Raw genomic sequence first — 27,810 nt, forward strand, 5'->3', positions numbered from 1 at the left:
AGTTTTAGCACAAGGTCATCCATTTCATCAGGATTGGGTTACTGAGGAATGCAAAATCCCTGTTTGTTTATTCCAAACTGTCAAATAAAAAAGGATTTAAGATTAATCAAAATATTCTTATTCAGTATTACTATTTTGGTAAATCATTTCACTCTATACGTGCTGATTCTTTCTTAAAAAAAAAAAAAAGGAAATTGGACTGGAGTTGTGGCTCGTGGTAGAGTGGTAGAGTGCTTACCTGGCATGTGTGAGGTCCTGGGTTTGATCCTCAGCACCACATATAAATAAACAAATAGAATAAAAATTCCATTGGCAACTAAAAAATGTTAAAAAGAAAAACAGGAAAGTGTTAATATAATGCTCCACTATATGTTTTGAATTATCTAACATATTTGTGTTCCTCCTCTTTCTGAGCTGATTTGTTGTTATTAAATATCTTTCCCCTGCTTAAAACTATACTTACAGAAAGTAACTTTCAAATTGTAGCCTGAAGAGACCAACTCAGTAGAAACATATGAGTATCAACTAAAGTAACAGGCTTCTTTTTCTTTTTTCCAGAAATGAGTTTCTAAATTATTAGTAGAAATGAACAAAATATAGAATTAAGCATTCCACTCAATAATGAAGCTATCCAACTTTTAAAATGTGGTAGGAACACTCCTTAATATGTTTAAGAAATATAGGGTTTTTAAGGATGATGGAAACCATAATAAGGGTACTTTATATCAAGTTACCATATGTCACTGTAGCAGCTGAAACTTTAACTAGATAAAAATGAGAAGAAAAACAAGATTTGGAGGACCTATAGGAAAACCTGAAGAAAAGAAAAAATTCAATTGTCTAAAAATTCTAGGAACTACCCTGGCGCCAGAAAGGTTCAAAACATACCATGGGAAAAAGTAGACAGGAAAATTATAATAAATTTTAATAAATTGAATTGATAGTAAATGACAGAGGAGAAAACAATACCAAAGTTTTCCTCTTGGTCAATGAACAACTCTTGCTCTACAGCTGGAGGTTTGAGAAGCAGGACTTGTGTTCATGGGCATTCGTGGAGTTTGTGTAGATTAATACAGTTGAACATCATTTCATCCAAATGCCTTTCCCTTTTATAAAAGTTAATATTTTTTGAATAAAGCTTCTCACATCAGTCTTTCCATTCCTCAAGACCTTGGGAAATATTTCGATGGCAGTATCAAATATCACTTTAGAATAATACTTAGCAGATAAGATGTTTCCCCTGTATTTAAAGAAATACAGGAAAGGTCGCATGTATCAGACCTTAAGGCCTTCTCAGGAATGAGTGCATGAAGTGGTATATCTCATTTTTCTTTGTTTAAAAAAAGCAACACACTCAGCAAACAAAGCATGGTTTTGATGTAATATAGATGATTTCTCCCTCCTTTTTTCAGGGATTTCAAATTACCCACTGTAAATGAGCTCCATGAAGAATGGTTGCCTGTTGCTTCATCCATGCAGATTCCTCACCGTCCACCAAAGACATGGGGGCTTGCCAACACCTTTCAACAGTGAGATCCTGTCATCTGACCCAGTGACCCAACACTGTGATTAGCCCAGTGCACAGTGACTTGGCTGCTTGTTCTATTAATGCACCCCAAATGCATTTGCTTCTGAAAACCACATCCCATTCCTGAGAGCTTCCAGGTTCAGGTGAATCTTCCAGGTCTTATTAACATGAATCACCAAGAAGCCAGTGACATCTACTTTGATCCACCTAAGGGAAATCAGCCCAATAAAACTGTGAAACTGCTCATTTTCCACCAGTGCTTTAGAAACAACAGCACCCAAAGTCATTGAAGTGGAGAAGGCACTTTTCACCCCAGAGCTGTGAGTTCCCAGGGTGCTCATTAGGTGCAAAGACCTTCTGAAACTGTTATTTCATTAGGTTTTCCCTGAATGCCAATAACAAAATTAATGATGACTCTAGTATGCTGCTTTCTGAGATGAAAGATCTTCCAAAAGCAAGTTTCTGTTATTGTTCATACTGTTGGGGATGAGTAGGCACGAAAGCACACTAACACCAAAAAAGTATGATCTTTTTATTCTTTTTGCTTGTTTTATTGCTTCCTTTGTTGTTGTTGTTGTTAAAAAGTGGAAGGAATAAGAAAGAAAAGGTAGGCTTTCATGCTTCAGCAAGACAAAAAAGGACCTGTTCTGTGTATCAACCATTGAAATCTAGAGTAAATGTGTCATTTTGAAATAATTGTATCTCTCTCATGCCACAGAAGCATGTTGCTTACCTGTATGAACAGAAAGAGCAAAACATAAAAATTTAAAACACTACACAGAGATTGGTCCCTTGCATTCGATATTCACACATTTAATTCTCTGAATAAGGCCGAGATTCTTTTTCAATTTGTAAGAGTTGGAAAACAAAATGCATGGCTGTATGTGGTTATCAGTGATAATATGCTTATGGAAAAATTTAAAGCACAAAATTTAATTTATAACAAGCAATTCAGATAAGTATTCTCTTATATTGGATTACCAAGTACAAATTAATATTTGTGATTTTCTGATGAGAATTTGAAGGGTTTTTCTTTTTCATTATTTAAAATTTATTCCTTCTTGAAAAGAAGATAAAAGATAAAAATTAGTCTTAATTCATCAAGTAAGAAGAATATATGACATGAAAATGAAGTGATATGTCTAATTTTATCAAACTTGACGAACCCTCTGTTATTTACAGTGCTATGACTTCTCAGCAAAGAAATCCATATATTTGAATATATATGAAATTCTAGAATTCCAGAAATCAAGAAAATCAGCAAATTCATTTTTTAAGATTAAAATTAACTAAAAATTCCATTGTTAGAACTAAGAAGGAAATTCAATATTACTCTACCTCTGCAATTTAGCATAGAAAAATTTGGTCTATAATTTTTCATCTAACATTGCCTGATACAAAACCCAGTTTTGAAGCTCATTTTTTTCTTAGAAACAATGCTACAAATGGTTAGGTTTCTTTGCTAAATGACAATATGTCTTTATCCAGGCTAAACGATGAATTACTTCATCTTTCCAATTTTAACGTAGGCTCACATGTAAGTACAATAATAAAACTAAACAAAACCAATATATGGGTTTAATAGCATTTTAAAATAAATCTTCAATGACAATGGTAGCAGAGACACTTAATGGGAAGAGAAACAAATAACAGAGAACTATTTGGAGAAAGTCCAATGTGCCATTCAGTGTCTTTGAAAGGCATTAAAAGATAATGGTACTGCTTTTTATTATATATAATATTATTATGTATAATGTCACTTAACGTGCTACCATAATGCTACTTCATATGTAGGACTATTATTGAATTCTAAATATAATTAGTGAATTCTTTGAGGGACTTTTTTTGGGGAGGATTGTGACTAAGTCTCATATAACAAATTGAATTATATAAAGAAACATTGAAAGAAAAATCAAATGGAATAATAAAAGACAGAGATGGTTTTCTGGAAGTTCTTGAGATAAAGAAAACATGGACTCAATCAAGCTTGTTCCTGAAAGGGAGTTATGAGTTCAAACTGAACCCATATTATTTCCTATAGATGCCCTGTTAAGAACTCATGTTTAATTTCTAAAAATTCATTCCACACCAAATCAAGATATACCAAATATTGATGACAAAATTAATTAAACAAATTTAAAAACAAACATGTATTTTACAGACATGCAATATATCCACCTGAAACACTATAAAATCTATTTTTGTGGTTGTTGTTTTAAGTGGGCTGTAGAAGCTGAGGCTTTTCAAAGTTCCTACTAACTAAGTATTTATTGGGCACCTACTACATGCAGGGCATTGTTACACATCCTTGGGACATATTAGTAAACAAAAATGGCCTCTTTCACCAGGCTCTTTCCTCATGGTTCTACGTGCTTGCCTTCCAAGGAGGTATTCCTTGGTGACTCCTGTAAACCAGAGCCTACACATCTCCTCCCACCAGCAGCAAAACTTTTCATCCTTGGGAATGCAGTTTTAACAGGATATTGGTTTCCCCCAAAGTCCTATATCATCAGCTTTCAATATAAATTTTGGTACTTAACTTCTCTTTCAATAATCTAAGTAAATTTTTCTAAAAATATCTTGGGTACTTTTCCTTTCATGGTTCAAGTTTTCTCTCAACTTGGATGCTAGGCCAGCAGTTTCTCCTCTGGAAGTAATCAGACTCTTTCTTTATTGTCTCAAGTCATCTTCACTATAATTCACCGGTTGGGTTGGAGACTTTGATAAAATTCACTGGTTGGTTTAGACTTTGGAGGCCTACGTGTCCTGATCAGCAGCCACAGACAGGCATATCCCCATCATATCACCCAGCCAACCTATTTTCATGCAACCAGTGATTGAGTTGACTCAGTATTTTCTTCTTTCTTCAAAACATTTCATTTTTTTTTAAACAAAAATGTACTCAGACCCAAAGGAGACAACTTCCACTTGGACGTCCACCCATTAATCTTTATTCTAGCCTCCATTCCAGAGGTGGAGTCTTTCTTCACTTCTATGTTGATTAGAAGAATTTCATTTTTAAAATTGAAGAAAATACAGAAGAGAGCATGAAAAACACACCTGATGCTAAGTGCAATTGCACACTCAGACAGTTGACTCACCACTGCTAATGGCCGGCTCATCACATCTGCACTGGATCTGCAGAGGAGGGCAGGGCTGAGAGCCCAGAAGCCCAGACTCAATGTCATTGGCCTCTGTGGTCTGTGCTGGGAGTATCAGGGAAGAGAGTTTGCATTGCAGTGCCCCCATAATCCCAGTCTATGTTTAAAATAAACTGCAAATTTCTATAGTGTTGCTGTGAAAGGTAAAAAGCAGAACAATGATGGAGGCCATTTGGTACTTAGAAGTTAGGATTTTATACCTCTAGCCTACCTGCATAGCTCTTCATCAATTTTACATAACTACCTGACATTGCCAGTAGTAGGTCTCTGAGAATGTGAGTGACACTTAGGTAATAACAAGAGGATGCATTTGGGAGCACAACTTGGAATCTTTTAGACAATCTGCTATATAAATCTGAGTGGTTACTACTATTTTCATTATTTTTTTGAAATGCTTTTGGAACTACCTTAAACATGAGTGATTCAAGTTTGCAAAAGGGGTATATTAGTTAAAAGCATGTCTCGATATTTATTTTTATAAGTATCAGGTTATGGATGGCACTTAGAGATGGCATGTTTTATGTGTTTTACCCAGATACTTGTGGTAGTAAAGGCTGCTGCATTTCAGTTTTTATTGTCCTTCATCTTTTCTTCCCATATCTTATAAATATCCCAATCTCTCTGGGTGAGTCAGTCAGTAATGCATAGTACACTATTGGAATTCACTCAGGTATTTCAATTTGTTTTTAATATTAAGTGTTTTTAAATACTGGCATTCATTTACAAAATAAATGTCCAGAAGCTTTCAAGATGATTGAAGTTTGAGCCTATCATCATTACTTCACTCCACACAAACTCATCTGTCTGACCTGGGAGATGCCAAGATATTAGAAATGCATACATTTTCAAGGAAAAATGCTGACCTAAGCTAAGTGTTTTCTAGGAATTCAGTAAAAGAAGAGAGGGAAGATTAAATAATTCAGGGAATTTAATCCAATCATTTCCCCAAATAAAAGAAAGTATCTATGTTAGAATTTTTCCTAAAGTCTCAATGGAAATGGTAAAATTCTTTTCATTTAAAGTGTATGGGATTGGTTTGAAATTTTTAAATGTTATTTCCTAAGAAATAATTCTAAATTCCTGAAAAATAAATTCTTATAATTCAATGTATACCAGAAGTAGCTATATTACTAATATTTTAACATTATATATTATGTTAACCCACCTAATCATGCCTCCCCAAATGTGACCCCTAAACACTAATTTCAAATGATACATGGTACTCAAAGCCAGGGCAGAAAGTCTCCTTCTCCAATTTGCTTCTAGCTCAGTTTTACCCTTTCTGGTTTCCTTGATTCCAGTCTGTTAGTTCTTAATCCCATTACCACCTTGGGACCACTTCCCTCTTCCTAACTCTGTTCTACATTTGACACTCTGCATGATTTTTCTCCCTAACAATAAAAAAGTTTTAAGTAAGTATTCAAGGGTTCTATCAATTGATACAACATGGGCCCGGACTATCTGAGCAAATGTTGGTCATAAAAGCATTGTTTACTTCCATCTTGGTACACACATGTTCAAAAGTAGCCATCTCCCCCATACTTGGATCTAGTCTCCCTGGTAAAGTTTTGTTTTTCTCACTCCCTGTCTCTAGTGCTTCTTTTGATGAGCTTAGTCCCTGTTGCATTTCCCAACATATGGAACCTAGACCCATGACCAAGCCATCCTGACTTGGATCAACCCTCTTTCCCTATTAAGGGGCAAGGAGTGGAAAAAGTAGAGAGATTAGAAATGACTTCTCAAAACGTGTCCTCCTCCTCCTCCTCCTCCTCCTCTTCTTCTTCTTCTTAATTATTTTTATTTTTTTTTTAAGTTTCTTCATTTAATGGGATCCTAGATGAGTGTTCTCCAATCTTGGTCTTTCAGTCTCTACTGAAAAACTATGGTTTGCAACTATTGAAATGCCAAACACTGTTCTTGGGCATTAAGGGTCTTTAATGGAAACTAATATTGGAGAATACCACCTACATCTTAGTGGTACTTGATAAGATCAAGATGCTTCTTTCATCTTTACCCTATTCTATTCTTTAATGTCATACAATTTAAAATAATGTTCATGATGGGTGTGATCACTCTAACAAATCACATATTATCAACACATGTCACTTGGAGTAAAATAAAAGGAAAACAAAAGATTTATTCCATTAGCTATTCTATCAAATCATTGAAAGCAATTAGATTTATACTTTACAGAAAAGTAAAGTAAGGCCCTTACACCAACTACAAAAGAGGAAGGAAGAAAATTAACATTTATTTAATGAATAAAGTATGCCAGGAAGCATAATGAGCACTTCAATTATACATGGTCTCATTGAATTTTCACACAAATTCTGCAGGTAGATGCTATTAACTCCCTGAGTTTTATTCCAAGCTGTAGCCACAGGGCTTTTGCAGTACCATGCCACAAGCCAGGTAAATATCTGTTGATTGAATAGAGTCTAATTTAGAAAGGAGAAGCTGAAGCTCTGAGTTAAGAAATCTTGGTCAAGGTAACAATCTCAGTCAAGGTAAATCTTAGTCTATTCATGGTTATTACTAATATTTATGGAGTGTCCACTATTTGTCAAGTCACTTACATGAATTGTCTCATTAATTTTCACAACCATCTTCACAATCATTCCTCCTATTATACATAGAAATGAATTGAAGCTTAAAGGGAGTAAGCAACTGGCCCCCAGTTCACACACCTAGGAAATGGCAAAATTTTCAGTTTCTGGACCAAGCAATTAACTGCTAGCAAATTCATATTTTTTACCTCTGATCATAGTGTCTCCTAAGCAAAGATGGAGAATTGACACCAGTTATGCCCAATGCCACACCAAGTCCATGTTGATGGGCACCACCAATTTAGCATTTCCGTGACCCTACCTGTAAGGCTGAGAAGTATCCGACTTTTGTAGTCAGAAGTGACACTTCTCGATTATCCTTATCCTATGCAAAATCAGCTTGGAATTTTCTCTCAAAATTGTATTTTTAAAATTAAACTTTTCTTTAAATCTGTATGTATACAACTATCAAAAATAGAGACATATAAAGTATGGAAATTTCATTTAGAACATGTTTAACCATCCAGAAAATGGTAATCAAAACTTTATTTTAATTTATATCAGGCAAAGTCCTTTGACTTATGTGATAACCAATTAGTTTGGATCCTCATTACTGAACTCTTTCTAATCACAGCCAACTCACACACATACACAGCAGGTGCAGTTCTGGGGCCCACAAAACCCTTGGGAATCTATTAAAGTGTTTTGATTTCTTTTAAATTTGGAAAAGAACTATAAAATTTTTGTGTTGAAAGTGATAGTCATATTTATGCCAACAGAAACAAAGTATAATTTTTAGTATTTTTTTTGTAGTGGAAGCATCCCCCCAAGGCCAAAGTACCTAAAACCCATGAAAGTCATGCAGCAGACCTGCCTCTAAGAATGATTTTACTGCTTCCATGTGCATCTAGGCAAGATAAAGGGATTACCCAGGAAGATGAAGGGGTACTGAGGTGTTTTTACCTTAGACTTGAGCTACCTTGCTATGTATGCTAGATTTCCAGCATCTGGTGTTCCAGGTGCTGGGGAACTTGTAAGGTATCTATTTATATCTGTGCAGAGGGACCCTTAAAACTTGACCCTATAAAATGACTACATAATCAGGATTGCCCAAGGGTAGCCACTAGCCATATATGACCATTTATACTTGACTAAAACTAAATAAATTATAAAAATTTAATTACTCTGCCATACTGGCCACATTTCAAGGGCTCAATAACTACCTCTGGTCAGTGATTATGACATTTGGAAATGCAGAGTTAAGAATATTTCCAGGGTCATAGAAAATTCTACTGGACAATGCTTCTCTAAAATATGTCACAATGTCTTCCTTCCCTGTCTCCTTCTAAGGCAATGTAAATAAGGTTTGTCAGGGGAACAGAAGATATTGTGAATGAATTCCTCCTTATAAATAATGTCACTGAAATTCAATGGAGAGTTACCTGTACATATTAATATTGCCTTTAAAGTAATATCATAATTGGCCCCAATATTATGATTTGATAATCTCCACATTAGACCTATAAATTTTGAAGGTAACAGAGTACTGTGGAGAACTACAGATAAAGGTACAGTCCCCACCACAAATTCTAGCAGCATTATTTATGTCAGGCAATTCATCACCTCCATTTCTCAATGTGATTCTTGGGAAACCTTCTTCTCTTAAACTTCCAAGAATATGATGGGTCTCACCACCACATTATCACTAAAAGTCCCATTTTTTTTCTCTTTTTCAGATGAAACACTGTTTTGTCAATTTTATTTTTCATAGGTGTGGCTGGAGTAGCATTCTATTCCATGTAGGTAGGGGAGGAAATGCAGATAAGTTACTAAATCTTGCCCAATCTCAGGTTTAAACTTTTCCAAGACAATCAAAATTCACATTGCCAGGTTTGATGAGGTATAATACTCATATGTTGTTATGGCAAGGTTCTGTTATGTCTCTTGTGTTCATTTTGAGGTGCATCATATGCCTTTCTGACTTATGGCTATAGGAAGTTTGTGCCAAGTGTGTAACTCTTTGTATTAAAAATATGCATTACTAATTTTTGTAATGATTTACAGAGTCTAAAGTAAAAAAATAAAAATAATCAGGCTCTGTTTTCCCCAAAGACAGAATACAGTAATTTAGAATTTGTTTTCAAAACATGCATTTCCAAAGAAATTGGCGGTCATGGACAGAATCCTGGTTTCTTAACACATCTATGCACTAACCTCTGGAACTTGTGTGTATGCTACCTTAGAAGGCAAAAAGAGTCTTTGCAGGGAGATTGAGCTACTGGCCTAGAAATAGAGAGATCATCCTGGATTGTCCAGGTGAACCCAGTTCAATCACAGGTATCCTTATAAGACTGAAAGAATGGAGGATGGTTTGGAAGATGGCATTAGGGACTTCCAGTCAATGGGTACATGGAACATCCAGAAGTTACCAAAGGTAGATAGGTTTTCCTTAGAGTCCCTTGGAAAGAAGCCTTGCCAATGCCTCAAATTCAACCCACTGAAGCTGCATTAGGGCTTCTGATATTCAAATTCATAAGATAAGTTTTGTTTTGTTTTAAGCCATGAAGTTTGTGTTAACTTATCACAGCAGCAAGAGAAAATTAATACATACAGTTAAATTCCAACCAAGCCATTTAAAATACTGGTAAAGTATGAATTCCAGTGTCAAAGACATTCACAAAGGAAATTCCAATGTTGCCATGTATTTTATGTAATCTTAGCCAAGTTATTTATCCTCTTTGAACCCTGTATTTTCTCATCCATTAAATAAGTATGGTAATAAGTACTTGCATAGGCTGTTATAAAATATTTTGGCACAACACCAGCCTTACTCTCTGGTGTTGTGCCTAATGGCATGTGTGCAAAAATACCTGTAACCAAAGAAGAAATAAGTATATAGTCAAGTTCAAAATATTAATTTTCTCAACTTCATACAGATATGAGACTATGCCAGGTGACAGAAATAGCTGGTTATCATTGCCCTTAGTTTTCCACATTACCACTGTAAAATTTCCTCTGTTCTAGTGCTAAATTTTTGTCCACAGATTCTTGCAAATCAAAAACCTGTTACTGACCATCAATAAAGTAAGAAGAGAAGTTAAGAATATTATTCTGTATGTTATCGTTGTGCAATGAAAGGTAGTTTGTTCCTCAGACATTATCATCAGCAAACAAAGTATTCACTTTTGTATTATGATTTTCAATCCCTTGCCTACCAACTGAAACTGCTGCCCTACTTGGTTTTTTGAAAATCGCTTCATTTTGACTGATCCTAGGCTTAAATCATCAAAGCTCTGGAAGAAACACGAGCCAAGAGTAGGAGAATTTAATCTTCAGATAAAATCCAGATTTCATATTCATTTTGGCTCAAGAGCAGAATTTAAATCCTACCACGAATTTCTAACACAGTTTACTCCTGGAGGAGTAAACTTTATGTTCCAAAGTTTACTCCCTAATGGTAACCAGTGAGCTGGATCCTGTGATTCTCCAAACATTCACAACATAATAAAATGGCATACTATTTCTCTGGTTGTGATATCAAATCAAAAGTGTCTCAGAATTACTTGTCCAAAATGGCAAGTTAAGGTAAAACATTGTTGTAGCTAGATTGTCTGAGTGGTCTTCTTGAGGTACTAAGTAGGCATGATGAAGATACACTTCATCTGCTAGCTTACAACATGAAGTGTACCACTTGAAAACATAGCCCAGCCCTTACACCTTCACTCATCACTTGTAAGATTCAGAAGTTGTTATTTCAAGTTCCTTTTGTCTCCACAACTCAAATAGAGTTAATGTTTGCAGCAGAGATAATAATGCAATTCAAATATTCCATATGTTCCCCACTTTATTTTCTTTTTTTTTTAACTTTTACATATAGGCAATGTCATGGGACCTGTTCCAGTCAATGTGCTCTGCACAGAGGATGGACTAGCATCATAGATAAAGCAGGTCTGAGTTTCTTCCTTATTCACAGGATCCTAGGAGACCAAGTATTGAGATGATTGAGTCATAAAGGAAAAGGAGATTAGGCCAAAGTCTCCTGAAACCACAAGGATTCAGGAAAATTTTCTGACCTAAAGCCACCTTTACAGGAGAAGAAATAAACTAGGTGATAAATCCCTAGGATCCTATGCCTAAACTGAAGCATAAGCCTATCCTAACTTGCTTGTTGCATATTAACTAGTCAAGATGAAACAGCTATGAAAATTGTAAGTAAAATAAGAAAATATATGTGGATAAAGTTCCAAAGTTTCAGGATCATCTAAATCTTTTAAGTTTTGATTTATTTATTTATTCATCACATTACACAACTTTATATTCCATGTAGTAGACTCTAAGAATATCACAAAAAAAAAAAAATTTCTCTTGAGGTTTCTCAAAACATCAAAAAATCTTTAAACAACATTTTGAAAAGTTAACTGCAAATTAATTTTTAACACGCTGCACTTTGTACTTATCTTCTCCTTTAAAGTAAGTGAGTTTAAACTTTAAATGAAAAGGTGCTGACAAAATGTGTTTTGAGGATTAGAACAACACAAATTGTAAACAAATGCAGCATTTCAGGGTAACAAGGCAGAGTGAAAATTGGAGCATAAATGCATTTCTCAACAGGTCTCACCCTAGTATTCTGCAAAATCTCTCTTCACCTTTTTTCTCAATTTTGACTTGGCAATTTGCAATTAAATATATGTAGATGTTAGAAATACTTAACAATATAATCTCTTGTGAAAAATTTACTGCAAATTTGTAGAACTTACTGCTTACATTGTACTGTTCTTGTTTTTTAATGCAAATACAACTCTTTTTTTAGGTATTTAGTTCTTTGTAATGAACTAAATACCACAATGGCAGAATTTATTCAGAAGAATGTCAGGAAGAGCAGACCTCTTTTACTCAAGAAATCCTGGCTCAGTTTTTTTTTTCAATGTGAAAAAAGCTTCCTAAGAGACTAGAAGAAGCTTCCTAAGAGACTAGAGCAACGAGAAAGAAGAAAAAAAAAACATTTTAGGGATAAAAGTAAGAAACACTTGATGTTATTTCAAGGCCGCCTAGGCACATTAATATTTTGTTCTATGAATAAAACTTTATTGACAATTATGAGGTGGCAGTTGGAGCCTTCATGCCTTCTCAACTGGATTTGATTGATTATGCGAGATCCCTACCACTTCTGGGGATGGCTCGAGGAGTATTAGTAAATAAACACTTCCTGCCAACATTGTAAGAATAAACTAAAGAGAGTATTTTATAATTTTTGATCAAAGACTCAGGAAAAAGTAAAGAGACAGTCAGTGGGAAAGATCAAGGTTAATACAGAGATAAGAGGGGCAAAAGTGTGTTGTGACCAAAGTAGGATAAAAATGGAACCTCAATGGACTCATTCTTATCAGAGTCAAAGCTGAGTCAGATCTCGGAGCAGGTCATTCCAACCAGAGTCCTTATAAAGCATCCATAGTTGAATCAGGGATCTTAAACCTTCAAACAGGAAGGTAAAGTGCTGGGTGCATATTTGTATTTTTCTATAGAGGAAACAAACTTCTAAATCAATTTTTCCCCCAAAGTTTAAGATTTACTTAATCTTCCCTAAGCAATTTGTTGTGTTCTGACATAAGGCTCAAATGGTCTCAAAGGAAACATAGCAGTTGTAGAAAGCTCATCTGAAAGTGGCTGAATCTGCAGAGCTGGAAAGAATCTATGGAAAGTCTGCTGTAATGGCAGGACACATGTGAGACCTGCAAACCCCTCTGTCACCAGATAAGATCTCAGCTGTCTTTCAAGGCCAAGATCAAATTGCATTTTCTCTTCACAAACTCTCTATAGGGATTTATAGTATTCTCAGAGGAAGGCATATGCAAAGAAAGAACTCAAATCAAAGTGTATATAATAATAATTAATTTTTGACCAAAAGAATGAGTAACTGGAGAAATTGGGCCCTTGTGCATTGATGCAAGGTAAAAACAATATAACTCTGGTTATACCTGCCAGAGTAGAAAATAGTAGAATTGCAGTAGAAGACAGAATGGTAGCCTGGAACAGTGTGAGCCCAGCTGCTACTCAGGAGGCAGAGGTAAAGGGGTCTCCAGTTTGAGCTCAGTCTGGATAACTTAGCAAGATCCTGACTCAAATAAAATATTAAAAGAGGTGGGGATGTGTGTTGGGTGGAGGCTCAGACCCTGGGAAACAGATTCAGGATCCCAGCAGGTGGAAGAAGATGCAAGATGTAGTTGGGAAAGTAGCCATGCTTTATTCAGAGGCAGTAGTGGCCTCCAGCCTCCAGCTACAGCTCCATTTTGTTCCCAACCAGGTCCATTTAGCCCCTAGCCAGCCCCCTGAGCCACTTCCATAGGACTTTTCAATATGCAGGCCAAAGAAGGCACATTGCTAATAGGCTATGTAAGTGGGAGCATGCTCACAAACAAATGTTTATGTTCTGGAGTACATATGCTGAATCAGGGTGTTCGTGCCTTGGCTATACACTGAAAATATGAGTTCATAGAAGACTCAGTGAGGGAGACAAACTATAGCCACCTTGGCAGAGTGCTTGCCTAACCTGTACCAAGTCCTGGGCTCAATCCCCAGTATGGAAAAAGAAGGAAGGGAAGGAAGAGAGTGAGTAAGCAAACAGTATGGTAATTACTCAAGAAAGAAACAGGACTGACACATGTTTCAATAATTGTACTTTTGAGTATATAATAAGAAGAATTAAAGATATCACCACAAAAAGATTTTTGTACAGTCATATCCATAGCAACATTACTCACAATAACCAGAAGGTAGAAGCAACAAAGTACCCATAGACAGATCAATAGGTGAACATGTGGTGTACATGTCAGCTCTAAAAGGGGAGAAAAGATGGTGGAACGAGATGAGCATCATTACCCTAGGCACATGTATGATTGCATGAATGGTGCGACTCTATATCACCGACAACCAGAGAAATGAAAAGTTGTGCTCCATGTGTGTACAGTGAATCAAAATGCATTTTGCTGTCATGTATAACTTATTAGAACAAATACATTTTTAAAAAATTAAAAATAAATAAAAGGGAAGGAGATTCTGACATATATTATGACATAAAGATGAACTTTGTGGACATCATGCTAAAGAAAAGTTGCCATAAAAAAGATAAACATTGTATGATTCCACGTAAATTAAGTACTTACAGTTGTCAAAATCATGATTCACATGGAAGCTAGATCTTGAGCTCTTAGGTGGCTAAAGAGAGATGATTCAGATCCAGAATGAGGCAAAGAGTGCACCAATCCCATACAGAGCTGTTGACTGAAAAGGTTTGTGAGCAATGTTAGGTTGGTGTGTGACCATGACTGACATTTTAATGGCAAAGTACAGAATTCATAACTTACAACACTTAACACTTAAACTATTTTTCTCATTTAACAATACATTATGAACACTGTAGGATAATAGAGATTTCATTCCTTATTTTTGTCAAATTCATGGAGTTTAATAAAAAGTGTCTTTATAAATAAAAAGAATGAAGACCAACAAGTTAAGCATTTGTTGGAGTTTACTTCAAAGACTGAGCTTCCACACACAGAAAGGCCTTGGAAGTTGCCTCAGAATCAAGGTCCCTTTGACCTTCCTTTGTCCTCTGCCTTTCGGTGCAGTGAGAGGCTGTCTTCAAAGTCTCCTCATGTACCTAAAGTCTGGACCCACTGAAGAAGAAACAATTACCTCTTTTCTCACCTCTGAGCTTTCGTTAACTAGACTCATATTTCAGGAAGAAAGAGCAAGGTCTGTCCACAGACCTGAAGAGGCTTTTGTCACAAAACAATGTCCTCTATTTTAGTCCCATAAATAAGTATGTACATACCACTGTCCATTCTGCAAGCCAAGCAGGCTTTTTTCTGGTCAATGAGAGTTCTCTAAACCCAACCAACTCCCTAAATTTCATTTTTAGTCCCCTAAAAAGTGTCTCCATTCTCCATCCTCCTGCTCCTCTTTAGAAAACGGGGTATGTCAGTTGCTGAATAATCCTGAATAATTGCTGTCACCCCCTGCTGTGATCCTTCCCCTTTGCTCTTTAATACATCTGTGTGCCTTTTCTCCTATTAATCTTTGTCAGTTTATTCCAGTGAGCCTACAGAGAGTTCCCGTTATCCTACATTTCCAACTGTATAAGTTTAAAAAAATAAGGAAAATAGAAAGAAAAAATAATAGCATTAAAAATTGAAACAATTGATTACTCAAGACAAGTGGAAAAAGAAAACACTATAATAGAGGGCATTGCAAAGCTCCATATAAAGACATTTAAAATGCAAGTAAAAAAAGAAGATTTTTATAAAGACAGAAACTACAAAGATTGATCCCAAAAGGTAGATAAAACTCATCAATCAATTGCCATGAACAAAACTGACACACTTAACAAAACAAACAAAACTCAAGATATATGAATTGTTTGGAAGTCATAGAGGTTATTAAAAATGGGAAGAGAAGATTCTGGTAGATCTAGTTATAAAACCAAGGATCTCAGTGGCTAGCAACTGATGCTCATTTGGTTCTGTGGTGTGACCCCTGCTACAGAGAAAGGCATCTGTAACCCTAAGGAGTTGTTTCAGTGGAAAGGTCACAGAAAACAGTTGTCCTCCCCCTCCTCTTAACCATCTCTGCCAACCCTCCTAGACCAGCTGGAGAGAGCTCCAACTCCACTCATAGGGGAGGCTGGCAGCCCCTCACATCTGTGGACATGTTCTGTTCTATGAGGGTCTCCTATTATTGATCAGAGCAAGAATGAACTATCAATACATAATCTGATCAATGATCTGTGAGTTTTATCAGTGAAACACAAACCCTTTGGAAAGTTTTTTAGTAGCAAATGAAAAAAGAGTTGTTTGGTGAATTGTAGAAGCTGCATCAAGTATGAGTAGCTGAGTGAGGCTAATGACTCTGGCTTATTAATGGATATTAGTAGAAACAGGAAGACTCCACACACTCGGCTGCTGGGCGTCGATGGCCTACTGTATCCCAGTGGCTTGGATGTTAATAGCTTTCCAGTGCTGACTGAAGCCTGGGCACACTAAGATTCCTGCTCTAAAGAGGCACACTGGATGGGCCTTCCCTTAAGCCTCCTGCAGTACCTAACAGCCATAACTGGAATTCCTGACTTTCTGTTCTCCACTTCCATCTGCACAACAAATTTAGTTAGAGAAAGTTTCTCTTCTGGGATTTAACCTAAGAAACAAACCATCTTCGAAACACTTTTGAATTTTGAGACTTATAGAGCAAATGAAAGTTTCCTTTACCACTTTAGAAAGATTAAAGGAATGGGTCTCTTCTAAGGCTACAAAGAAATGTATTAATGGTATTCAAGAACATGATGGATTCTTACACAGGTGGGACTGGCCAGCTGTTCTCCATCTCGATTGAGAGCAGAACAAAGGGAAATAGTGTTAAATTGCAAAATTAGAGATTTTGTCCATTTAATACATCCCCTGGTTCTCATCCTCTCATCTCCCACTCCATGTCCCAGTTGCTAACCTTTTCAGTTAAGTGTTCATTACCAAGCATTTCATTTTCAATTCCATTTATTTTTAACTAGGAGGGCCTGGGCAGCCCTGGTCTTTGATTTATGGAAGTACAGTGTACTGCACAAGTCCTCTTCAAATCTGCTCCTGGGATGAAGCATTGCCTGTCAGAAGCACTGTGATGCACAGCAGAATGAGGACAAATGCTGCCACACTTCTCCATTCCCATCACAGAGAGTCTCATGCCAAACAACACCGAGGCTCACCATTTCTCACCATTATTTTGTCTATTTCCTCCAAGATGCATGGTCACAAGACACATTGCCATCAGTTCCAGGGCAGCCCTGACAGCTAGAATTTTAAATATTACAAGGAAGAATGTAATTCTATGAAATGAACCTAATGAAAGTCCAAAGACTTAGCAGAGACGAGTGACCAAGGAACAAATAGAAGTGATTTGAAGGAATCTGACCAGCTGATGTGGATAATGTTGAGCAGAGATGGAAACATATACAATAGTCATGACCCACATATCAGTGACATCTGGGAGAAATGTACTAGTGATTTTTGTAAAAAAATATATTTTTAGTCGTAGATAGACAAAATATCTTTATTTTATTTATTTGTAGTGGTGCTGAAGATTGAACCCAGTGCCTCACACATGCTAGGAAAGCACTCTACCACGGAGCTACAACCCCAGCCCTGTTGCTGATACTTCCCTTTTCGGTGCCCAAAGAGCAGGCTTCCCTTGGCTTTGGAAAAAAGGTGTCTGTCAATATGTCCAAAGTAATAAAAAGAAAAAAATGCACAGTATGTTCCACCAGGAACCTAATGGCAAAATAAAGATTTATAGTACACACTAGAACTTTTCAATGGGTTTTATAGAAAGAAAACTGCATGAAATAGTCCATCTACTGAAGGAGAAAAATTAATGCTAACCTCTGTAAATGACATCATTGCATATCACATTAGAAAAGCCGCTTACAGAAAGCCTATAATTTTCTCAATTTGATCATTCCCATAGCATAAAAACTGTTCTCAGCGAAGAGATATCAATCTTCCAGCAGCCCTGACATCAAAAAACTGCCTACACATTACTCAGAACAACAAAGCATGTTGGTGTCCTTTACAAACACCATCCACATCTCAGTACCACCCAATTCATTTGGCTTTGATTTTGCCATTTTCCCAGATTGAGAAAAGCAAAATAGTGATATGGATTTATGGGCTGTGCCACTGGTATTTGCAGTAAATAAGCACATGCCCTCAAATATGTGCACAAAGAAGGTAAGGAAGTCGATTGTGAGGGGGCAGCTCTCTTTACAGGACTTCAATTCTGCAGGAACCACAACACTGCAAGCTTAGTAGTTTAACATTGATTTTTGAGTGTGAGAGCATCAGGATAGAAAGAAGACCACACCAAAAAAAAAAAAAAAAACAGGTTTGACTCTAAACTCATCTTTCTCTCACTATTGACAATGTTTTATTGCAAATCAAAATGATCAAGCTCAATAGAGGGGAGGGACTGGGGTGGGGGGAGAAGGGGAAGGAGAGATACTTAATTAGAACAAAATATATTCGAAGATTTTTATAATTGTATCAAAATAGATTCTATTGCCATGTATACATAAGAAAATAATAATAATAATAAAAGTGTCAAGCAATTTAACATTTTTTATCATTTAAATTTAGGTGTCTATATGTGTGTGTGTGTGTGTGTGTGTGTATATATACACACACACATATATATGTATGTATATATGAAGTAACAAAAAATTATTGCTTTATTTCTTCATTTTGAATATTTATATCACAATTTTCCCCCATCCTCTACCATAGATCTCTATATGGAAAGGTATCTGTAGTAGAGAATGGGCTTAAATAGCTTAAATATGGACGTATAAAGTCAAAATAAAATAATAAGTCTGATTCCAGAAAACACAGATATATCTTTTTTTTTTTTTGGCATTTTAGTACACACTTATTGCCTACTCTAGAAAATGCTAAAGGGGGAATCAAAATACATGAAAGACAATCTTGGTACTTTGAGCTCTGGAATTCAGCTGGGGGCGGAGCTAGGGCCACAGTCTACTGGTATCTGGAAGTATGGCCAGGCCAGGAGCAGAAGACAGCCTTCTCACTGCATGCCTGACTCACTCGGGAACTGCTAGAGAACCCTGGTGGAACATTCATGTAAGCCTTTCCCATATTTTAAGTGTGTCAGATAAGTGTTTCAGGATTTACATAAGAAATGCCTGTGTTTCCTGGGCCAAGCAACTGACATCAGCTTTAAGAGTTCAGCACGTATTTCTCAGAGCCTTTAAGAATGACAGGTTAAACATTTGCTGACTTTGTCCTCTACTTCCCTTCAGCCTCCTAGCAACTTTTTCAATTTGGCAAATTATCTCTTGCCAGTCATTAGAGTTGACAGGTAGGCAAAGGAGGAGGAGGAACTCTGGCAGCCTAATTATCCCAGTGACCAAACTGCTTAAACTCTGGAGTCTGATAAGCAAGGATCTAACTGCAAGGCCTCCCCTAGAATGTGTGGAGAGACGTCATCTCATCTTCTGCAAGGATATCTAATGAGGTAGCTTAAATACTTTGGAAAGAAAGGGGCTTGATTACTACAACAGTTGACATAGTCAAAAGCGCATTTATTGTGGTTTTATGTATCTAAAATGCACTTCATGCACATAAGAAAGGAAATCTGCTAGCTGATAAACTCTTTTAAAAGCAAGATTCCATCACACACTTAAATCCCTTTGAGGATACAGAGTGTTCCATATGATAACTATTATAATTATAAGCATTTGTCAAGATGGTTTAAAACACTCTTATCACAAAAAGCTTGATTATAACAGTGGGTTGATGTGGTGAGCAGCTCTATCCTAGTGATTGTGTATAACAGCCTACGTTGTACATTTTCTGAAACTGAAGAATGGTTTTTTTGTGCTAAATGCTAAAAGTTTTAAAAAGCTCCATTTGTGATTTAAGCATCCTGAGGAAGAATTGGGAGAGCTTAGACCAGGCTTGGAGGCCCAGGCTGCATCCTCAGTACTAGGGTCTCACAGGATTAATCATACATCGGTGGCATTAGAAAAGGTAGTAGCATCTGACATTGTTCCCAACTGCTGACACCACAGATCTGAAGGAGTTTGAGAACAGCTCAACACACCAGCATGCTGTTTCCATGACAAGTTATGCATTAATGAGATGCTATTAATTATATTTTAAATAGCTTCACACCTATTTTCTCCTTTCCAAATGAGTTTCTAGGCCAAGTTTCAAGCTCCATTGTTGCAGTGACTCTAAGAGATTCCCTTATCTATTTCAATTCAACTCTAAATCATAATTCAAACTCCTTGGAACCCACTGAAAGTCTCATGAAGCCACAGTAGGGAAAGGGAATTTAAGCAATGGCCATTTCATGTCAAATGCCTCCCTGAGCAAAAATGAAGAGCAACAAAACAATAGAAATACAAAGATTTAATGAAGTGGGTAGGCACCAAAAAAAATTAAAAAACAGTGTTATTTAATATGCAAAGCAAATCTGGGGAGAAAAAAATCATAATTTTAACAGGCAAACACATAGTTTTAGGAGATATAAAGGGATAATTCTTTTACTAAAAAGTATTCAAAGCTTCTCTAAGTGTTGTAGCTTATACTTTTAGAGGCTAAAAGAGATAAATAATTGAAAGAGCATGATATCACTTTAGGATCCACCAACTTCAACTTAATGAGAAGCTACATCACACACTCAAATCCATTTCTTACCCAGAGGGGGAAATGGTATAGAGACAAATCCTTATATTCCTTCATATTCTCCAGCTACTGCATTTTCAAAATTTATCAGCTGATGAAATATGATGGAAGGTATTTCATGCCATTTTTCTGGAAAAGTAACTGGGAAAAAAAACCAATAAGGAATTTAACACTTCAAACCCTACCAGAATCTTCAGACTTAAAGCATCCATAAAGATGAGGACCAGTCCTTTTATCTTCATGAAGAGGGCTTGCTTTTAAACTGTCACCAAATCCATCTCCCCAATATTTTAAAATTGTGTTCTTTTATTATATCATTATATTATAATACATAGATACAATCATTATTGTTAGTCTCTTTATCTCTGTATCTAATTTGTCTCCAAGATGAGCAAATCTCAAAATTTCCCTCAGAGCACACATAGAAAACTGCAAGTGATGTGCACCCCACACTGGTGGAGGTGGAAGGGGTTGCTTGTGTGCCCTGAGGGATGGGGCAGGTCTCAGGTCTCTGTGACCCATTAGTGTATCACCTGAGAAAAAATCTGCATTGAATTATGAGGTCATCAAAAGCAGGATACTCATCAGCATGTCTACATCTCAAAAAAAGTTGCCTCCAATAAGCAGAAAATAAGAAAGAATAAATTCCATTAAGTGAATTACAAAGCCTTTTGCCACCCTGGTTCCCAGTTAAACCCTGTATCTGGGAAGCTTTCTCTGTAGTCACTTGTCCCTCATCCTGGGCTCTGAAGCATTCATAGTTTTATGTCATAGTCTTACATTTAATAACTCGGTACATGGTAAATGCTCAAAAAATAATTCTGGTACCTTGAGCAGGACAAAGCAAGACTGTGGTGTCACAGATGCCAGTACACACACTGCCAGATCTTTAACGCCCCCCCACCCTACACCCAGGCATACGTGGGTCCTATCAACCTTACCACCTAATGTCTCTCTATTCATCCATTGATCTCCGTTTCCAGGATCACCAAACCACCTCTGGCTCTCATCCTCTCTGATTTTGATAATTTCCATACCTTCTTAATCTTATTCAAAGTACCTTCCCTCCTCAATTCATAGATCAGCCTATCAGAGCTTTCAAAAACAAAAAATAGGATAACCCCAATAAAGTCTGTCAGTTGCTGATCAATGAGTTTAGATGTAAAACATCTTAACCTGCCCTTTGGTGATCCTATACAACCTCACTCCCAGAAGATCTGCCCGTATCTAGCAACCTTCTCCTCTGCCCTAGTTATTTCAGTCACATCAATTTCCATTAGTTCCCTAATTATCACAAGCTCAAGGCCACTGTAGGACACGGACAAGCACTCGATGTTCTGGATAACTTGCTCACTCTCCTTTCTTAAACCAGTTAATATCAATATATGCTACAAATGCAGATCCAAAGGAGAAATCTCAAGAGAAGTTTCATAGATATGTATTGGGTTCCCAAGGTATGTCTGCTCTGCGTAGGCTGTTAGAAGAACAGGGACAAACAAGGTAAAAATGTGTCTACTCTCCTCTTGGCTTTTAAGCAAGATGTCATTTGGTTCCAAGTATCTAAAATTCCTTCACTAATGGCTTCAGCATGTTGTGAATGTTTTTTTTTTTCCCAAGAAGACCAGAAAAGGCGAGCCTTCCACTGGTTCAATGGGATAATCAAACAATGCCATCAGTGACCGAGGCCCTTCTGTACTTCTGTGTTGGTGTATTCACTCCCACCATCCTCCATCCCAAGATATTCTTACTCTAGGCTTAAGTAGGGCCGCTGAAAGAGAGAGGTGACCCTTCTTACCATGAAAACAAAATCTCTGCAAGAAATACTCAGACTTCCTCGTGTAATCATGGCTAGGCCAGTGCCACATGACACCTCCGTACTACAGGAAGAGGGAATTTGAATTTTACTAGCTGGGCAGTTGTCACATGGAATAAAACTAAGCTTCTATATCTAGGAAAGAGGGGAAGAGTGGTCAAAGTGCTCTTTAGTGAAACTAAAGGTGGGGGAAAGGTAAATGGAGTGATGACTTCTCAAAGTTGTCCACATCCTACTCTCCCAGAACCTTATGTGGCAAGTGGGCCTTGAGGGAGCAGATGTAAACATGATTGCCATCACTTGACCTTAAAGTAAGGAGATTGTTCCAGGTTTTCTGGATGGGCCTCCTGCAATCAGAAGAAAGACAGATAGAGACATGGCAGCTGTTGCTGCTGCCTTGGAACACAGAGGAAGGAGGCCATGAGCCAAGGGGAGGAGTGAGAAGCCTCCAGAAGCTGTAAACCAGCAAGTGGCTTTGCTCCTACTCCTGCTCAAAGGAATGTTCTCAGCTGGCACCTTGATCTCAGTAGGATTTGTATTGAAATTTTGACCTGCAGAACTGAGAGATAATAATGTTGCATTGCTTAGAGTCACTAAATGTATGGTAGTTTGTCAAAGCAGCAATAGAAGACTAATTCAGACACTGCTTGGTTTGGTCGAGTGCCCCCCCCCCAAAATGTGTATGTTAAAGGCTTAGTCCCCAGGATGGTGCTATTGGAAGATGCTGGAATCTTTAGAAGACAACGCCTTATTAAAGGTCCCTAGGACATTGAGAGAATACCTTCAAGAGGGATTATGGAGCCCTGTTAGTCCCCATCTTTTCCCTTTGCTTCCTGGTTCAGGAGGTGAGTGGTCTGCTCTCCCGCATATTCCCACCAGGTGTACTACCTTGCCAAAGGCCCAAAGAAATGGGGCCACTTAATCATGGACTGGAGGCTCTCAAACTGTAAGCCAAAATAACCTTTTCTCTCTTTTATAAACTAATTGCCTCAGGCATTTCATTATAGTGACAAAAAGCTGACACACATACTCACCAATAGAATAATTACTACAATAACAATTAAACACAACTACATTGAGTGCTAGACGAATGTATGTAATAGAGGCACATAATGTAGTCTTGGAATAAATAAACAAAGCCTAAATAAAATGTAGACTTTTATGCCTTTCCAACTCCTGCTTCATTTCTCATTATTTTCCTTCAAATCTAACACTATTTTCCAGGTTAAGCCCTCAGTACTCATTATACCACCTAATATGTACCAATATTTAATGAATTAACTAATACACTGTCAATTAGTTGATTAATTAAATGAAAAATTGAATTGTTAATAATCATGTGTATGAGTCTGGAACACAAGATAGAAGTCAAGTCTGGAGATAAGGACTTACCAACTGTCCATGTTCAGGTCATGACTGTTCTGATGGAGAATTGAGAAAAAAAAGAAGACGGTTAAAGATAGAACATCAGGAAATATCAGCATTCAGAGAATAGACAGAGGTGATTATGTATACACAGTTTTTGACACAGGAAAATACTAGAAAGGCAATTTTAAAAAATCACAATTTTAAAATAATTAGATGATTTGATCTGAGTACCAGAAGTAGAATCACAAACACATATATACTTAAAGCCTGGAAAGAAATGGATCAAATTCTTAACTAGTTGTGTTTGGATACTGTGTATATTGGTCATCGGTTTTATACTTTCTATCGTCCAATATTATGTTATAAAATTAATCATGTTTTAAAAAATAACAAAGATACAAATATTGCCATGTTCTTTTAAAAAATAAGTCAACGATTCTCCTTTTATTTCCTTCTTCAAATTCTCAAAAGGAAAATCTCCCATCTCCTTAACTTGCAGATGATGCTTGGTAATGGTCTTCACTATCACACCTTGACCACAGCATTCTTCTATTTCTCACATACCTGGATCCAGAGATTGTAGGCCAATTCAAGTCCCATTCAGTGAGTGGACTCAAGTCATCAGTCTTGTTTCAAAAGGTGTTGCAAACTGGTATTCATAATTTCAATGTTCTCCCTGCTCTAAAAAACCAAAGTCAATTTAGGCCAGTCCTTGACAAGAAGCCCAAGGGCATTTGCAGATCAACAGTAAGTACTAGTTGTGTATACACATTATATCAGCTCTCTGCTGCTGGTCAGATTTGCCTGGTGAACACTGGCATTGCCAAAGCTGTCAATCAACCTCCTGCCAGGGGGCAATCCAGAAACATATTAAGAGACTTGAGACTGAGGGAAGAAAATCTATTCTGCTATAGACTCAGAGAGTCAGTATAAACTGAAAATAATTGCAGAGACATTTTAAAAACCATAGATCCATGAACAATGACCTTCATCATGTGGGAATGATGCAGTCAGTCCTAGACACAGGAAATCCTAAGAGTCACTAAGTTGAGAGTCAATTCTGACTGAAGACACTGCCTCTAGAGGATGGGCACAGTGACAAATAGGTGAAAATGTGTTCTCATTTGTCTACATCACTTCGTGTCTTACTTACACAGAGGAAAGATTAACTGCAATTTCCTTATTATGTTATATACCTTAAAACATCTCTCAGGACATTGTGACATGTATATGTGTCATTGTGATATGGGGCTGAATGTACCCTGAATCAAAATAAAATTTAATTGAAGTGCTTCTCCAATTTCATGGAGAAGTATAGCTGAGATTCATTTTAAAATCCAGTATCACTGTTAACGTATCTAACACAAACTTGTCTAAAGTCTCTTTGCTTTCGTTTTCAATCTCAAAGAGAAAGCCAAGCCATTGCACATTTAAAAAACTTGAGATTATTGGAGCTTTGGAGTAAGCCACATTTTTAAATATTTGGGATTTGATTTTTTTCTGTAATTTAGTAAATGCAAATAAATAAATCATAACAATAATATACTAATAATCAAATCAATTGGTTGTGTAGTTGCTGGGCAGGGAGAGCAGATCGTTCTTTAGATGCTGTTGGGTCGTGACCTCAGTGGTGATCTACAACTCTGCAACATGGTGATGCTACAGTTCTGCCACAGTCTCCTCCTGCCAACACCCACAGCTCTTAATTGCCTTAATGCTCTCTCAATGCCTTGTGTTCCCCAGCATACAGACTCTTCAGGTCTTGCTCTGATTCAGAGCAATATCATTTGTAAATGTATCATCTACTGTACTGTGCTTCTAGGCTATTTGTTATGGATTCCATTTTGCTCCTTCAGAATCCATATGTTGAAGTCCTAACCCCCAGCATCTCTGAATGACCTTATTTAGAAATGGGGTCACTGCAGATGTAATTAATTAAAGTGAAGTCATTAGAGTGAGTTCTAATCCATTATAAGTGGACTTCTTATAAAAATGGGAAATTCAGACACAGAGACAGGCATGCATAGGGGGAAGACTATACAAAGAGACAGAGGGGAAGATTCCATCTACAACCCAAAGATGGAGCAGGGTCATCACTCAGAAGGAACCACCTTGCTGACACCTTGATTATGAATTTCCGCTTTCAGAACTAAGAGACAATACATTTCTATTGTTTAAGTCATAAGCCACTCAGCTCATGATGGCAGCCTAGCAAAAGAATATGTCATTTTAAAATCAAATCTATGCTAATTAAATCTAGACTTTTAGAATTTTACTCAAGCCATATTATATGTAATATTCAAATTATTTTCTAGATCAAACATTTCTCCTATCTAGAGGATATGCTCTTATAGAAATCTATTCACCTTCTCAGTTCATTCCAATTCTCAAGCTGTTATTCAATAATCCATTTCTGAACAGTTTTTAATTCTATTTTGGGGACCAGAAATCAGAACAAATTGCAGACTCCTATTCCTTGATGGAAGAGGGTAAATAATTCACTTCACCTCAGTTTCTTCATTTGTAATAGACATTATAAATTATAGCACAAAAATGTTTTGAGAATTAAACAAAATAACCTATAAAAGGGACATTTTGATAACTACTTGTCACATGGACTGCAGGTGGAGCTCATTTGGATAAGAAGATAATAATGACTCTCAAATGTTTCTCTGTATCATCAATGGTGCTCAAGAATCATTACCATATAAATAAAATTCATGTTTGTCCTCCTTACATTCACATAGTGCTGTTCATCTTCTGTGTCCTGACCTCACATACCAGCAAGAGATTTTTGTCTGCAGTTTGTCCTTATCAGTGTGACATTTAATTACCTAGAGAAGCTCAATGTCATCTGTGAACTTGAAGATTTTACTGGGCACTTCATCTTCTCGATCACTTGTAAAAACCTTAAATGGAGTCAGTCCTGGTAATAATCCCTAAAGCAGGGCTTCCAGTCAGCATGCTAGGAATGGGTTATAGCAGTGCAGGAACACAGGTGTCCTCAGCCCAGGTAACAGGAGCCTCAGTCCATGAACCTTCTTCTCCACGTGACAGTGACAGCATTATCATTTTCTATAGATGTTGCATAAGAAAAGTTGAATGAAACAGACATTATTATTACTGTGTGTATATATGTGACTGCATGACCAATGTGATTCTGCAACCTGTATACTCAGAAAAATGAGAAATTATATCCCATCTAATTCAAATGTAAAAAATAAATAAATAAAATAAACACATCACACAAAAAAAGTTGAGAAGTGACTCCTTTAAAGACATCTTCTGTTAAAATCCTTTCACTCATAAAAGTAGATGCACATGCTCTTGTCTGTTTTCCAATAGACCCAATGCGTAGGCATAAAAGCATATTCTTCTGATGTTCTCAGATTTCAACAAAAACATTTGACGTTCATTTTGTGAAACTGCATTGTTATGCAATTCATTTACATTGAGAAGCCTTCAAATCTGGCTGTATTTTAATTTTTACCACATATTTCTTGCTGCTTTTCCAAATGATTATCTCAGTCATTAACTATTTTGTTTTCCTTAAACTTGGCCAGGACGAAGCTTTCTAAAAAGATAAAAAGAGTTCCTTGGCACACAGAGGATCATGGAGGGAAAAGGAAGTGAGGGCTGAAGGAAGTCATTTAGTGGGAGGGTAGGAAACCCTTGAGCAAGGGAGGAAGGGGGAAAACCCAGGTCAGACCCAGATGTCTATGGAAGTGGACTAGCCTAGGCAGAGGAGTGGCAGTCTCTTTCAATGTGCGGCACCTGAACCTCCTAATAGAAAGAAATCACTGCAAAAGTGACTCACTTAACATAAGTAAACAATAAATACATGAACAATAGTGTGTGTGAGAGAAAAGTAACAAAAAGTGAAGGAAAAACAAGAACTAATGAGAGAGAACTTGGCTAGACAATCCAATTCTTGTCTGTCATAGTACCCATTGTCTTGTGAAAATAACTTCTTCTACCCATGCCTGTGGAAAAAAAAATCTTCTGAAATTTAAAAGCCTAATTTTCATGTATATACAGGATTCCCTCAATATTCTAGACAAACATATATTCTTTATGTATCTAAAACACAAAACAATTGGAAAGTCTATTACTTATGCACACTATGCTGGTATTCTGTTTTTACAGTGTG

The 27,810-nt window shown here is 36.8% G+C and overlaps 1 long non-coding RNA gene across 2 annotated transcripts in view; it reads right to left on the reverse strand.

Moving 5' to 3' along the window:
• Window positions 1–448: 448 nt before the first annotated feature.
• LOC125613544 overlaps window positions 449–27,810 on the reverse strand; it is a 41,083-nt gene continuing 13,721 nt past the window's right edge. Inside the window, exons 3-7 of one of the 2 annotated variants that reach the window (XR_007344078.1) lie at window positions 26,495–26,735; window positions 24,225–24,341; window positions 23,685–23,713; window positions 14,396–14,513; window positions 449–2,261 (exon numbers count right to left, since the gene is read on the reverse strand). This is a non-coding gene — a long non-coding RNA (uncharacterized LOC125613544). The remainder of the gene's footprint in view (window positions 2,262–14,395; window positions 14,514–23,684; window positions 23,714–24,224; window positions 24,342–26,494; window positions 26,736–27,810) is intronic. The other variant, XR_007344079.1, reaches the window with a different exon arrangement.

The sequence above is a fragment of the Marmota marmota genome, unplaced genomic scaffold (genome assembly GCF_001458135.2).
Source record: "Marmota marmota marmota unplaced genomic scaffold, marMar, whole genome shotgun sequence".
NCBI classification, from domain to species: Eukaryota; Metazoa; Chordata; class Mammalia; order Rodentia; family Sciuridae; genus Marmota; species Marmota marmota.